The sequence below is a fragment of the Vigna unguiculata genome, chromosome 11 (genome assembly GCF_037176805.1).
Source record: "Vigna unguiculata cultivar grain cowpea cultivar isolate G323 ecotype 2 chromosome 11, ASM3717680v1, whole genome shotgun sequence".
Classification (NCBI taxonomy): domain Eukaryota; kingdom Viridiplantae; phylum Streptophyta; class Magnoliopsida; order Fabales; family Fabaceae; genus Vigna; species Vigna unguiculata.
In genome coordinates this window covers 35,824,002-35,836,789 of record NC_140802.1, presented here as the reverse complement: position 1 = coordinate 35,836,789, position 12,788 = coordinate 35,824,002, and the positions used below count along the sequence as shown (strand labels likewise).

The window sequence follows — 12,788 nt, the reverse complement described above, 5'->3', positions numbered from 1 at the left end:
CCTAGTATTGTGAGTAATGTACCATGATATCTTTCTATGAGAAACATCTCATCAGCTTGTAAAATTGGCTTGCAATAATTAAACCCTTGGATGCATGAGCTAAAACCCCAAAATACGCATTCCAAAATATAACAAGAAGGGCCAGTCTGACCATCAACTACAACAAGAGAACCAGTGTATTGAATTATTGTGCTTGGCTTAGTTTTTTGAAAAGCTTCATATCACCTTGGAAGTTCATTATACGAGTCTTCCCAATCTCCAAATGCCTTAGACAATGCCTTTTGTTTAGCATTCCAAGTTTTTTTATACGGAATTGAATATCCAAAACGATTTGAAATTTCAGCTATCAAACTTTTGATTGGTATCAAAGGGTTTGTCTTCACAGAGTGAAACACAATGGAAGCAATTTAGTTTGAATCAAAAATCATATGATCGGGAGATAAATTTGTAGACAAGCACGTATGTGGTGTGTCAATCTTCCTTGTTTCCCACTTGAAACTACGTTTGCTATAAGAAGTTTATAACTGCCATTGGCAACAAAAAAGAAAAGCTAATGGGGTGAGAGAGGCTCGAACTCTCGACCTCAGGATAACTCAGAAGCTATGAGACCTACGCGCTAGCCAACTACGCCACCACCCCAATTTCTCATATATGTTTGTTTCTTCATTCCTGGAAATTACTTTCATGTTAAATAATGTAGCTTAGGTATGATTTTAGTTAGAGTAAAACAAGTGAATTTTAATTTTAATTTCTGACATTGAAAATAGTAATTTTCAATCTTAGTACGTATGATATCATATAACAACTTAGATGTGGAACAAGTCCAATAACTATTTTTATGTGATACATAATAATATTGTGAAACTATTCTTTCAGGAAAAGATCGTGGGTCTTCCGAGATAACATGGAAAAATTGATCATAGATCGAATAAAAAGGAAAGTTATTCGTAAAAGATTCTTCGACGTTCAAGTTAGTAAGAATATAAAATATATGAATATTTAAAGTGAGTATGTATGAAATAAATTGAAAATTGAGTATGTACTCCTGGTGAGAATGTGTTGTATTTATAGACATTGGTAGACCAAAAAAATGTAAAGGTGATAATTAATAGGGTGAAGATGACAATGAAGACGAGGATGAACAACAACCATCCAAACGATCAACCAGACCAAAAAGATGACCTCGATGAGGCACTAGAGGTCACAAATGATGTATTTAAATATTATATTCCAACTTAATGTAAAACATTTTTATGTTATTAATTTTGAGATATTTTTATTGTTTTTTTAATTAATTTTCTAATTTTTCTAGTAAAAAACGCACCTATATATAAAAATAAAGTTAATATAAAAACATAAAAACTAATGTCGTTAGGAATGTAGACGTCTTTAGATGCAAGTCGTTTTGATTTACCACGACTTATATTACTTTCATATGCACACAAGTCATTATCAGTGGTACCAATTCTCACTTTTTAAAAATTTATCAAGAAACCGTTGCAACTCATAACGACTTCACTTTGTATATTATTAAGAGTCCTAATGACTACACCCTTGCGGTGTAATAAATTATTCAATTGACCCCATTTTGTAATTTACGTTTATAAATGAACCAGATTTTGTAAATTAACCCCTAAAATATATAAAAGGATAATAATAAAATTACAATAAAAATTAAAATAAATAAAAACTAAAACATGATAATGTCAATTATCAAAATGCCACCATGTTTTCAAAGGCTTAGTTTTTCTTAAAGTGTGAATTAGTGTGTAGTTAGACTTTATCAACTAAGGTAGTGAATTAGTCTGACTTGTACCAACAAAGGTGGAGTTACACATTACCTACTAAGGTGAAAAAATTGATTCAAGTTTGCTCAAATTATCAAACAATGTTGAGGATAAGTCGGCCAAAACATAATTGAATATCGTGAGTACAACACCAAGGTTGGAGAATGCAATTTGAGGTTGTTCATAAAACAACAAATCACAAATGAATGGTCAAAAACATGTATAAAAGCAAACTATCACATCACTTGAAAATGAGAAAAGTTAAACACAATGATCAAGGATAATTAAAAGATCTCCAACTTGTATCGAACCGGACTTATAAGCTCGTTTGCTCGCCTTGTAGAGCTTTGAGCTTGGGGTTTATATACTTCCCCTCAATTCAAGCTAGATAATAATATTAAATAAATATAAATATTCTCATGATACCATACAATATGTATATATTATTCTCGTTTAAATATTACACCATAATAAAAATAATTATGAGCATAATGCATAATATACTACAAATCTCATTAAATTCAATAATTGACACACATATAAATGGAAATAATAAATCAAATAAAGAATATTCTGACAATTCAATTTAGTTGACAATCAATTATCACCTTTACATTTTTTTTGTCTTCCAATGTCTATAAATACAACACATTCTCACAGGGAGTACATACTCAAATTTCAATTTATTTCATACATACTCACTTTATATATTCATATATTTTATATTCTTACTGACTTGAACGTCGAAGAATCTTTTATGAATAAATTTTCCATTTATTCGATCTATGATCAATTTTTCCACGTTATTTGGGATGACCCACAGTCTTTTCCTAAAAGAATAGTTTCACAATATTATTATGTATCACATAAAATAATTACTAGACTTGTTCAACATATAAGTCGTTGTATGATATTATACGTACTAAGATTGAAAATTATTATTTTCAATGTCAAAAATTAAAATTAAAATTCACTTGTTTTACTATAACTAAAATCATACTTAAGCTACACTATTTAACGTGAAAGTAATTTCTAGGAATGAAGAAATGAGCACACATGAGAAATTGGGTTGGTGGCGCAGTTGGCTAGCGCGTAGGTCTCATAGCTTCCGAGTTATCCTGAGGTCGAGAGTTCGAGCCTCTCTCACCCCATTAGCTTTTCATTTCTCTTTAATTTTGACTAACAATGGATTGTGGAGGAAGGATATCTAAGGATTGGAGTTTTAGTGTTGTTGGAGTGTTTATTTTTCTAATGCTTCTGATTTTTTTATATATTTTTTTGACGATTTTGTTTACAGGGTATAGGTTCTATTTTTGAAGGATTTCATATTTCTTGAGGGTGTCGTTTTGTTACGGAGAAAGATCATTGCACATGTTTTACACAATGCTTATAATATTCCTTTTATCTCAATTAAGGGTGTCTGATTTTCATGTTTTTTTTTCTTAACTAACAGCATGCATTCAATGGTATGTTATTTATACTAACTTTTGAGAATAGTACAAAATATATGACCAAAAGGGTGGTCAATGAAATAGATAATTAAAACTCACTAATGAATACAATTCCAGAAGATGCAAGAAGTGGCAAGTGAAAGGTTCTTTGAGTAAGGCACATCTGTTTAGTGTAGTTGCAAACCTCAACAATGGGAAATAGTGAAGTTTAATTTGCACACGAAGTTGAAAACAAGACTGAGAACAAAGATTGTGTACACTTATTTTAGAATATAAATATGCATTACCAATATAAAAAATAGTGTACACTTATTCAGTCAGAATTCATTATCAGTTTCATTATAAAAGCCAAAAAAAGAACTATGTATGATGTTTGTGATTAGGGATGTCAAAAATATTCATACCCGAGAGTATTCACGGATAAAACTCGCAATGGATAGGAAATGAACATTAAAAATGGATACCCGCTACCCGCAGGTACGAGTATTTTTAATACCCGCATGTTAATGTGGCGGGTACGAGTATCATAGTATCCGTACTCGTGGATACCCGTACCCGCTCAACTTTAATTCACAAAAATACCCTTCTGACCTAAATTTTTCTAAGCTGCACATCTTGTCTTGTCTTCTATCTTCATTCTTCAAACTTCAAGTATTGGTACGTTGTCTTCTTCCAAGTACACCCCTTGACATTCTTCTCTTTCCCTTCTTTGAATTTGGACATATACATCAAACTTATATAGACAATGACGTTTATGGTATGCTTGTTGTCAAATGATGGAATCAAAATAAGAATACTTGACACATGGCAGTTGAGGTTTATTATTTGATTATTTTTCAGGAATCAAGGAGAAAGTGAACTTGTTGATCAAAGAAACTATTGTGTTGAACGTTATTTTATATTTATTTTTATAATTATTTGGACTTGTATGAACTTGAGTTTGTTTGAACTTTGTACTATATCTAGGCAAATTTACATAACCATACGGTCTAAATCGCCTATATATAGTCCTATGATAGAAACAATCAACCACAATTACAGATCGGCCTAGGCCACCTACTATAAAGGGTACAACGTAGTAAGGGTTCGTTAAACTCTAAACTTAGGCTCTCCACAGAGACTCATGACTTGGGCCCAGCTCAAGCCCATCGAGAATCAGAAAACTGGCCCAACCCACAAATAGGGGGCTAGGCACAATTAATGACTCTATAAATACATGTGGACCCCAACAAATAAAGGTACGCTTTCATTAATTCACTAGTATGAGATTTGACTTTTGAGAGCCTTTTGCTGACTTGATTGTCGGAGCCCTTTCCGCAGGTAACCCCTTAAGGGTCCAAACCGCCAACATTAGGAGACAACATGTACAAGTCAAGAAGAAGCTAGTTCAAGAAGTCAAGGATTGGGGTATGGCATTACTTGTGTTCCTTGACATCCCTTATTCCTTTCTGCAAGAACAAACTTTATTTAAAATTTATGACATTGATGTACTTTATTTTATTTTATTTTAATTTATGATTAAATAATTTTTTTTAAATAATTTGTAAATACCCGCGTGTATTTGTGGATACCCGCAGATATGAGAAAAATAGGCGGGTACCACTATAAGAGAAATATTTTTTAACGGAGGTTATTTTTGGCATTTTCGGCGGTTTTAACCTCCACTAAAGGCGTTACTCGCAGTTTGATTTTCCCCTAGAAAAGCCAGCGTCGTTAATGAATTATCGACGGTTTTCAGCAACCCCTGGTAAAATAGTACTTATCGACGGTTCTGGAACCCCCGCTATTTACCGGAGGTTCTAGAAGCGGGGGTTCCAGAACCCCCGCTACTTACCGACGGTTCTGGAACCTCCACTACTTACGACGGTTCTGGAACCTCCACTACTTACGGCGGTTCTGGAACCTCCACTACTTACCAGCGATTCTGGAACCTCTGCTACTTTCTAGAAGTTTTTTAAACCTCTGTTGGTTTTCAATTTCACTCAATTTCAACACAATTCATTATTTATAGATGACTTTTGGTTGGTGTTTTAAATCCCTTTAATTTTATTTGTTGCACTTTTTTAATCCACATAATTCCTGAAACATATCAAATAATAAACAAAAATCATAAAATTTTGATATTTGTTTATAACTAGATATAATATATAAAAAAAAGAAAATTTGTTTATTCAAGGTAAACAATAAAATTTAGATGTTCAAACTAGTGGAATATTACAATATCTTTGTTTCTTCATAAAAGTAAAATAGTAAAAGTTTAATATAGCATTCTTCGACTATCACTCTTGATCTTGATCTGAATCATTTGTTTCTTCATTAGGAACACTCCTTTGATCAAACACCTCATAAAAAAAACATAATTAGTAACAGTCATTACAATATAAAATATATATTGATATACTAAAGATTTAAATATTACCAATGATGTATGAAACATAGGAAAGTCTTGAGGCAACTCTCCTTGATAGTTTTGTACAAAAAAAGTCATCATTGCCTTCATTTCATTGACTTGTGATGTTAATGAAGAAACCTATTTTAGTACACAATTAATCAAACTAATCAAACTATTTTAAAAACATATATAAGGTTACTACCCAAGGCAACCCAAACCTGTTCTACATACCATCAATCTATATTTTGTTGATATATGATCGAGTGGAAATATATATATATCCTTTAATTACAAAAGCTATTTTTCCTTCCAATTTCAAAGGATTGAATATTTAGGTGGGTTCCACAACTTTTTTCATCATCACCTTTTTACCAATGGAAGAAAAGAAAAATTAATTATTTCCTTCCCATCCCGCTTTTTATTTCTTCCACTTTCATGCCTTCCAAACATACCATATAATCAAAGAATTTGACACAGAAAAACATGGCTTTTCACTTTTAAGTCTGCACATTAAAGAATTTAATCCATTCCTAGAAATATTGTAATATCATGTTAAGCATACCTAGTGCTGACATAAGGGGAACTGGAGCACTCTACCAACAAAGATACATTTTGTTTACCGTTCATTGCATCCAGATCCATAAGAGTTCTGATCAACAACTCAAGCTGCTCCCAGTACAAAAGAGTATTTAATTACTTAAATAATCATTAAGATCAGAGAAGCAATTTAATGGAGAATCAAACCTCTTCAGGATCAGTGTAATCTATTCCATATGCTTCAGAAAGTGTTGATGCCATACTCCAATATGCTTCCTGCACGCCTTAAAAATTTAGAATATGATTGATGTATTTTTCCTGATTCAATTGATGTATGTGGATCAGGTTACATATAAATAGAACTAGAACAAAATGGAAAAGACAAAGACCCGAAGAGCAACAATCCTTTATGTGGTCACATCCCCGGGAAAGAAAGACATGAGGGCATGCAAGATGCTGTGGAGAATTTGAGAGAAGAATATATGTGTTGTCTTTAACCCCAGGATCATGAAAGAGTAGGATCTTAGCACAATCAAAAGAACTGAAACTACAACAATAATGGTGTAAATAGAAATAAACACGGAAGGATTGAAGAACTGTGCACGTTCTTCTGATGTTTCATATGCCAGCCAATAATCACTCGCTATCGTAGAAGCTTGCCACAACATAGAAAGAAAGATTACTCCTCCAATGCCCCACCACCCAAAAAGCCTTAGTGCAATAAAGTTTATAGATATGAAAGCTAACATTCCCAATTTCTCTTTCCTATTCTTTGATGAGTTTAGAAACTTCATTGTCAAACCTGGGCTCATCAAGAGGATTGCTTTCACCATTTGCTTCTCTGTTATTAGACATTGCCTTCGGTGATTTCATTTGTTGGTTCAGATTTTCCCCAGGCGCGACCGCACCTTGCTCCACAAGTTTCATAGATGTCTTATGTGCTGCAACAAGAGCACTAAAATCCATTCCAGAAGCAAGTAGATCATTGTACTTCCCTGATTGTACTATCATTCCATCCCTCATCACCTTTTCACCAAACAAACATGTGTATTAGAAATTTAGAATCACTCACCAAGTTCGATTGGAGATTGACTTAGACAAAACATTAAAAGATCATAAAAAGGACTTGCCACTATAAGATCCACATTCTGTAGGAAGTCTATTTGGTGTGTTACAAGAATAATGGTCTTGCCTTTAAGAGATCCCCTCACACATTCTTGCATAGAATTACTTTAATTTAAAATATGGCTATACTAGCAAGAAACTTGAACTAGCCAGTGGTCCAAAAAGCATGAATTAGTATAACTTATAGAATGCTGAGAGTAGGAAACATAAAAAGATATAAGATAATGACCTTGAAATTTCAGTGCTAGTATGTGCATCTATAGCACTGAAAACATCATCAAGAAGATATATATCATAATCTTGATACATAGCCCTGGCAAGTTGTATGCGCTGCTTCTGACCACCACTTAGGTTGATGCTACGCTCTCCAATCTCTGTCTGGTCACCATGCTCCATCATTTCCAAGTCTTTCTCCAAGCTACAAACTCTTATCACTTCATTGTACTTCTGCTTGTTCATTGGTAAGCCAAAGAGAATATTTTCCTCAATCGTCCCATTTTGAATCCAAGATGTTTGTGCAACATAAGCAGTACTCCCACAAACTTGAATCTTCCACCAAAAAATACAGTCAGAAATGAACACCACCACACAAATTAGTGATTGCATGGTACATAAAATAATGTCCTCATTTCTAAACAAGAAATAAGTACATACCTTCCCAAAATTTTTGTGCATCTCACCAAGAATTGAAGCAAGGAGTGAAGATTTCCCCGACCCCACAGTCCCAACAATTACTGTAAGCTCCCCCTTATTAATCTCCAAATTAATGTTTTTCAAGTCTTGAAGCTGGCCATCATCATCCCAGCTAAAGGTTTCATCTCTGACCTGTACAGCAATACGTCCACCACACCCTTCCTATCTCTCAACCGAATCATCCGACAATTCCGTGCTAGACATGTACCCATCTAACCACCCAAGTGATACCAGCGATTGTGAAAGAGATATCATACTCGGAGGAAAGGATATAACAAGTTCCTACAGGATCTTAAACACACTTGTGGTGGTGAAAATCGTGCCTGCATCAAGTCAAACTCCAAGCAAAAGCGTGGTACCAAACTAGAGAGTTATGGGGTGCTCCACACCACAATAAAAATGCTATAAATTGAGTGCATTAACTTGGAAACCCAGTCAATCTCAGACTTGCGGAAACCAAAAATTCTCCCATTGAAATGCTCTTCCCATGCTTGGAACTTGATGACACGCATGTAATTAAGCAACTCATTCACTGCCTTCATCCTTGAATCGCGACACGTCATTGCATTAAACTGGTAACGCTTGTTCCTTCTTTTAGCCACCACAACAAATGCAATGACACCAAGAAGTCCAACCATAGCCGTAACCACTGAGGCTACCAAACAATTGTAAAGCAAAACTAAACCAATGCCAACTTGAAATGGAATCATCCACACAACATGTAGGAATCACACGAATCACACTCCGATTGCGATGCACGGTTAGTATTGCTACTTTAACATTGGCAAAATAAGAAGTGAGTTAGGGTAAAAGTAAACGAAATTGAAAGAAGAAAATGAAATTGAAATTGAAATTGAAATTAGTCACACAGGAAAACGGAATCGAATGCAATGATACAAGGAAACGAAATCGAAATTGAATGTAAGGAGATGAAATCGAAAGAGAAAGACCGACTGAGGGAGACGAAACTGGAAGCGAGAAAAGGTTTTCGTTAATTGAGAACATTGTGCAAGTACAAAGGAGAACGTGAAGAATGGTGCTTTTCTTCCTAGGGTAAACACACTCACAATGAAAAATTGCTGGTCAGTCTAATTAAAAATTTAGAAAAGGATCTCAAAGAGGGAAAATGAAAAAGCCTATACGTCCAAATTTTCGGAGGTTCTTAAAAAAAAACCCTGCCACTTAATAGGGGTTTTAAATCCTCCGGTATCTCTACTCTTTAGCGAAGGTTATTATAACCTCAACTAATAAATCCCTATTATAATAAAATATTTATGTAGTGTACTTGCATAATTGATATTTGACGAATATGATAGATAAGAGACATATTTATCCAGCGGGTAGAGTACAGAGAAACTACTACCCATATCATACCCGCCCCGTTGATATTCTATTTATAATTATATGATAATATCATTTTTTTACATGGTTGTTTCATAACCTATTTTCAACGTATATGTTATACAATGAAACACTAAAATTTGGGATACAATTAAAAAATAATAGGCAATGTCTTTTAATTTAGCACACAGTTTCACATTAAAACTTAAATAATTAATTTATTAACTATTTGAAATTAAATAGTTACAATTCTTTCCCATTCAATAAAGATTACGTTTCATAAAAAGAAATCGTAGTGCTGTTGCAATAATTTACTGGTAAAGTTACATTTTTCTTCTCACTTAGACATAAATTGTTGAAAATACTTGTCACTAAAATTTAATTTGATACTCTTACCTTGTATTTACAAACTTACAACATTTTTCTTAATGTTTTACAGCAAAAAAAATATTTTTCATTTTAACATTAAATATTTAGTAATATTATATTTTATTTGTTATTATTTTATTTTTCATTAAAAAGATATTTAATTAATATTTTAAACTGAATACAATATACTGATTTTTTTATAAAAAATAATTAAGATAGAAACTTTATATCCACCAAAGACAATAAAAAAGAAAACCTTTTTCGAAAGAATTGAAAAGAGATAAACAAAATCACACCTACTACATTCCGTTGTCATCTACGCCACACCTATTACATTCTGTTCTCATCTAAGCACCGGTGTATAACAAAAAGGGTTTTTTATATTTCTGGTACAATTTAGATTTTGAAATTTCAAACATGGTGCAATTTTGTAAAAAAAAAAAAAAAAATCTCATGCAGGGAATGTTGTAGCAATATGGTACGATTTTATTATAAAGAAGTCGTGCCAAAATAATAAAATTTCTATTAAAATTAGTTGAAGTCGTGTCATAATAGCATGACTTTAGTACAAAAAATGAAGTTGTTAATTACTATAGTGACCAATTTAGTTAATTTTTAGTGATTAATTTTCTTTGATACCCAAAACCATGGTAATTAAATTTAAAGACCAATTTAATAATCAATTATAATTTTTTATTTATAATAGTGACTATTTTAGTAATCAATAATTTTTTTATTTTTTAAATTGGCATCTAAATTAGTCACTATAATAACTAACAAATTTTAATCACTAAAATTGGTTACTAATTGAATATTTTCTTGTAATGATTGTATACATCACTCCGATCATAAGACAAGTTTGTCACTACTTTGGAAAGAAGGAACATGATATGGTACGAGGACTCATCTAACTTGAAAGTCTAATTGTGGTAAATGTTTGATGAGTGCATGAACAGAAAAAGAAATATATATCTTAATTAGTCTTAAATAAATAAATGTTTGCAGAGTATTTATTGTTTTAACTGTAATTTTAGAAATTAGAAACTTATTTTCATTTTATGTTATATGTTAACAAAGTGTAAATAATATTTTTTTAACTAGATCTATTAAGCTTAACAAATTTGGAAGTTTGAACATTGGAAGGCTAAAAAGCAAGGAACAAATTGAATGATCCGAACCCAAATGTAATCCATTCAAATTTTGTTCAATCATGGTAAAGACTTACAGGTAATTAAGAAAAGAGTAAGAATACATGAAAATGAGTGTAAAAGTGTTTCAAAGTATTTGTTTTTTCTTTTTGTTGTAATACCAGCTCTTTCATATTCATAATTGTTATCATTTTCAAAATAAGTTAAAATTTGATTTTGTTCTTTTACACTTTAAACAATGATATTCTCAATAGTCATATCTGTTACACAACAAAAATTACTCTAGCTAATATGAAAAGGCTGCTATAACTCAAAGAAGCAACAAATTAATTAATATTCTAGTTAAGATTCCTCAAATTATTCTAAGATAAAAATGATATAATAAGATATTTTACAAAATTCTCAACAAGAAAATGTAATGTGTCAGATTACTCTAGATGGCTGAAAAAAAAATTCCAAACCATAAATAAGAAGATGAAACTTAATCTACTCAACCCATTACTGCAAATAAAGTAAAACCCTTTTCTGCAAATAAAGTAAGGAAAATTCATCAACATCATTAAGAGAGATTAAATCCTTTTCACTAGTTTCATGATACAATTGAAATGTCAACTAAAAACATTGATCTAATCAGCATATCCCCATACCAACTTGACGCCATAAACAAGTAGAATACGGGACACCTAATTAAGATAATTAATCTAGGAACTAACTAAAGACAATGAAGTGACAAAAAGCATTAAAATATTCTTTAGCAAACAATGATTATAGCCAATTATTTTAAATGTGTGTGTTCAAAATGAAAATTAATTTTATAAAATATTAACTTATTTTACTAAAACTAAAATCATATTTAAGCCACACTATTTACTATTAACATTGATTATTTTCTAGAAATGCAAGATAGGTCACACCTGAGAAATTGGAGAAATTGGGGTGGTGGCACAGTTGGTTAGCACGTAGGTCCCATAGCTTTCATAGCTTTTGAGTGATCCTGAGGTCAAGAGTTCGAGCCTCTCTCACCCCATTAACTTTTTATTTTTTCTTTAATTTTGACTAACAATGGATTATGGAGGAAGGATATCTAAGCATAACAATGGATTATGAGGAAGGATATCTAAGCATTGGAGTTTTAGAATTGTGAGTGTGTTTAGTTTTTTAATGCTTTCGGGTTTTGTATTTTAGTATAGTAAAAACTTTTCCACAAGTTCGACTTTTTGGTAATTGGGGGTCTATTGTAACTTGAAACAGGGTCAAGTCGTTATGGGAAATGGCGACATTAAAGGTAAAATTGTCCTTCTTCCAGCTGGTTTTACTTTTTTTTAAAAAAAAAAAGCGATGTCGTTAGGGTAGAGGTCGATTTCTGGTCATCTCCACAGTGAAGTCGTCTTCATGGTTGACATCATTGAATTAAGTACAGACAAGTCAGATTCCAAATGCTTTTAAATTTGGATTATCATAACCAAAAAAAATACTGAAAAAGTGAAGTCGTCATGTTAAAGGACGACTTCACTTTTTCCACCACACGCAAAACGTCCTCTGTAAGGACGACATTGACTTTTAAAAAAAAACTGTTTAGGTGGAGGACGACTTCACCTACAATGTCGTCCCCAACCCTAACGACTTAACCCTTTTTTGCAAAAATAAAATAAAATAAAGGAACCCATTTATACAAATTTGACTTCAAATAGACCTCAAAATACAAAAAAGCCCACAAGTTCTAAATCATGTTTGTGATAATTTTTTACAGTTTTGGATTAACTTAACCTATTTTTTTGCAAAAATGAGCTAGTTAACTAAAAATTTACAAAAAGAGATGAATCGTGCCGAGTCTCAACTACTTCTATAGTAAAGTCGTTATGTATAAAAACGATTACTTTATAAATTTTGAAAAAGTTAAAGTCGTCATAATTCCTGACGACTTCTTTATATTTGTAATCAACTA

General features: G+C 32.1%; 1 pseudogene across 1 annotated transcript; it reads right to left on the bottom strand.

Annotated features, from left to right (window-relative positions):
• Positions 1-5,384: 5,384 nt before the first annotated feature.
• LOC146881857 (ABC transporter C family member 14 pseudogene) lies at positions 5,385-8,707 on the bottom strand (annotated as a pseudogene). The gene is made up of 4 exons (XR_014986616.1): positions 7,947-8,707; positions 7,522-7,841; positions 6,375-7,193; positions 5,385-6,296 (listed from the first exon to the last, which is right to left on the bottom strand). The product of XR_014986616.1 is annotated as an ABC transporter C family member 14 pseudogene (transcript).
• Between the last annotated feature and the right edge of the window lie 4,081 nt (positions 8,708-12,788).